We start from the raw sequence: 4,264 nt of genomic DNA, 5'->3' as shown, positions 1-4,264 counted from the left end.
CCTATTACCACTGGAATTTTACAGTTAACTAAGCCAATAAGTCCTCTTTATTATTTAAAAGTTTTTTTCTTTGTTTCTTTAAGCAACACATTTGTACTAATGACTGTATGCCTAAAACTGTTTTAAACACTTCGTATATATTAACCCATTTAAACTTACAACAACCCTATGAGATGGGTCCATTTTTCATCCACAATTACAGATCAGGAAACTGAAATAGATATTAAGTAACTTACCCAAGGCCAACAGCTAGTAAGTGTTAGAGTTGGGCCCTGAACCTAGTTAGTTTGGCCACAGAGTTCCCCCTCTTAACTATTACTCTGTCTTAAGTATAATAACCGAGTCTCCAGAGGCAGACTGTAAATTAGGGGTTTGATACAAGTAGTTTATCTGGGAGATGATCTTAAGAAACAGCAGTAAGGGAGTAGGAAAGGGAAGTAGGTAACAAAGGTCGCATTATCAAGTAAGTTAGTGCAGTAGGTGACTCGGTCATAATAATCTTGGGGAACTCTAGGAGATGGCTTGGAGCATTGTGTTCTCACTGTCTATTGCTGCATAACAAATTACCTCAAACCTAGTGATATAAAACAACTATAATTAATTTTTTATTACATCTCATAGTGGTTGACTAGGTGGTTGACTAGGCTCAGCTAGAAGGTTCTTGCTTGAGGTCCTCCATGCGATTTCAGTCAGAGGAGGCTGGGGCTTGTTTGATGGTCAATGTTGGCAGAGCTAATACCGCAGTAGGGGCTTTCAGCCAGAACACGGACATGTGGCCTCTGCACGTGACCTGGCTTTCCTCACAGCATGGTGACAGGGTTCTCAGAGTAAGCTTCCCAGGGACAGGGCCAGGCACCTTTTACAAACTAGCCTTGACATTCATGCAGAATCACTTTGGTTGTATTCTGTTCATTAAAAACAAGTCACTAAAGCCAAGGGCAATGAATCAGATTCCACCTCTCCATAGGAGGAGAGTCAAAGGCTAGGACCTGTCCTGCAGTACTTAACCCCAGATTGTTATGTGAGTAAGAAATCCACTCTTCTATTGTGCAAGTTACTAGTATTATGAGTTTTTCTCTTATAAGTAGTAGAGTCTATCTGTCTGGAGCAGACTTTGGCTTTTCTTCTTTATTCTCATGTCATTGTTCTCATTGCTTTATATGGTTTACATTAACATTAGAATTTTATAAAAACAAGATTTTCTTTTCATGTGCTTTCAGCCCAGCAGCCTTAAACCCATGAGTGGCAAAGGGTAAAAGCTAGCCTCTTACTTTGAGAGGCTTGGGTGAGAGAAATATAGCAAGAAGAAAACCAAACTAAGAGCCATGTGCATACCATAACTCCACCAAGATACTTAGGAATATAATATGTTGTTAACATCTACTAAGACATGACAGTCCTCGAAGGCAGGAACTGGGTCTGTTCAGTGGAATCCTCAGTGCCTGACACATAGTAGGTACTCAATAAATATTTGTAGGGGTGAAGGAATGAATAAATGACAAAAACTTTTATCAGCGTGCACAGATAATTTATACTTTATTTGTAAGTAATTTCAAATTTACAGAAAAGTTTCAAGAATCAGAATAATACAAAGAACACTTGTAAATCCTTTTCTTAGCCGTATTCTCCTTTGCTCACATTTTGCCCCATTAGTTAGTACATGTATTATACACATCTAAATATATACAAATAATACGTAAATGTTATATGAATCATTTGAGTGTAGGTTGCATGTATCAAGCCCTTAACCCCTAAATACTCAGTGTATTTTCTTTAGAATAAAAAATAGAATGTAACAGAAGTTCTATTATGAACAGTACATACATGTCGACTACAGTAAATTTTACATAGACACAATATTTTAAAAATCTGATCTACTATTTATATTTCAATATTATAAAATAACACAAAAAATGTTCTTTCAGCCTTTATTCTCCCTCCAATCCAGGTCAGGAACTGTGTATACACGTCAGGTCTCTTTAGTCCTGGGACATCTCCACAGACTTTTTGTATGTGACACATTGACATTTTTATGACACTGACATTTTTTGAACAATATGGCCTTTTTTTAAAAAAAATAAACTTTTTATTTTAGAATAGTTTTAGATTTAAGAAAAAAGTGCAAAGGTAGTTCAGAGAACTGTATACCCCTCACCCAGGTTCCTCCATTGGCAACATTTTACATTACTGTTGTACATTCCAGACAACTAAGAAGCCCACATTTGATATACTACTATTAAGTGAACTCTACATTTTATTTGGACTTTAATAATGTTACCATAATGTCCTTTTTTCTGGTCCACAACCCACTGAGGATATCAGATTATTTTTAGTCATTGCGTCTCCTTAGGCTCCTCTGATCTGTGACAATTTCTCATATTTCCCTTGTTTTTGATGACAGTTTTGAGGAATATTGGTTGGATATTTTGTAGAAGGTCTTTTAGTTTGGGTTTGTCTGATGATTTTCTCATGATTAGACCAGAGTTATGGTTTCTTTGGGAGGAAGACCACTGTGGTAAAGTGTCATTCTCATTCTATCATACATGGGGACGTACGTGACCTCAGGATGATTAGTGTCTATTGATATTGGCCCTTACCACCTGGCTGAGGTAGATTTCTCCACTGTGAAGTTACTCCTTTCTTCACAGTTACTCCACTGTGAAGTTACTCCCAACTCCTTTACTTGTCCATACTCTATTCTCTGTGCATGTGTGTGTTTTTAATAGAATCTTCCTCATTTTGTGTTTGTCTGATGTTTCCTCATTATTAGATTCTGGTTATGTGTTCTTAGTCAGAATACCCTGTGTAAGTGATGTTGGATATTTCTCAGGGTATCACATCAGGAAATGTGTGATGTCCATCTGCCTCACTGATAATATTAATTTTGTTGACTCCATAAAGATGTCTGATTTCTCCACTGCATAGTCACTATTTTTTCTGTTTTTAACTGATAAGCAATCATACACAGAGTTTTTAAACACTTTTTCTTGTTGTAAAATATACAGAACATAAAATTTATGATTTTCACTATTTTTAAGTGTATATTCAGTGGCATCGAGTATGTTCTCGTTGTTGTACAACTATCATCACTCTTTCCAGATCTTTTTCAATATTCCAAACTGAAACTTTATAGCCATTAAACAAACTGCCTCTGAAATGCTTTTATTCACAACACTTCTGACACCAAATGTCTAGGTTTTCTTTTTTTCCCCATACCAATCAATTCTCCAACTCTCCAACTCTGCATACATTTTATTTCTACAACTCATTTTAATTCTGACACCACCTAGAGTTATTGCAGACCCCACAGATAGAGAGGGCTCAATCCTATAAGACTCTGCTCACTTCAGTTGCCAGTCACAAGTACCAGGTTGTCACCTATACTTCTGATCACAACCTCAGGTTTGATAATTTGATAGAATGACTCACAGAACTCAGGAAAGCTCTTTACTTACTATTACCAGTTTGTTATAAAGGATACAACTCAGGAAGAGTCAAATGCAAGAGATGCAAATTGGACAAGGTGTAGGGGGTGTCATGCCCAGCCAGAGAGCACCTCAACGTGTTTCCAGCTCAGATGCTCATAGAATCTGGTCATTTAAGGATTTTTATGGAGGTTTCATCACCTAGGCATGATTGATTAAATCACTGGCCACTAAAGATTAGCTCAATATCCAGCCCTCCTCACCTGCATGGTCTCTGGGTTTTGGTGCAGAAAGTATCAACTCTCTAATCATGCCTTGGGCTTTCTGAAGACCAGCCTCCATCCTGAAGCTATCTAGGGGCCCATAGAGAGTGGCCTCTAGTGAACAAAAAATACTCTTGTCACCCAGGATATTCCAAAGGATTTAGAAGTTCTGTGTCAGGAACTGGGACAATATTTATTTGTTTGTTTGTTTATATTATAAAAGACACTCTCTATTCGATCCTCTGTCCAGACTCTGGTAACCATTGTTCTACTTTCTATCTCTATGAATTTGACTATTTTAAGTAGCTCATATAAGTGGGTTCAAACAATATTTGGGTTTTGGGTTTTTTTTGTGAGTCTGATTTATTCTACTTTACCATAATGTTTTCAAGGTTCAGTCATCTTGTGGTATGTATTATAACTTCAGTTCTTTTTAAGGCTGAATAATATTCCATATGTTCCATTGAATGTATGTACCATATTTTGTTTATCCATTCATCTGTCAATAGACATTTTGAGTCATTTTCACCTTTTGGCTATTGTGAATAATATATTGCTATGAATATTGGTGTGCAA

The sequence above is a fragment of the Pteropus vampyrus genome, unplaced genomic scaffold (assembly GCF_000151845.1).
Source record: "Pteropus vampyrus isolate Shadow unplaced genomic scaffold, Pvam_2.0 Scaffold44, whole genome shotgun sequence".
Classification (NCBI taxonomy): Eukaryota; Metazoa; Chordata; class Mammalia; order Chiroptera; family Pteropodidae; genus Pteropus; species Pteropus vampyrus.
Note: the sequence above shows the minus strand (reverse complement) of the source record.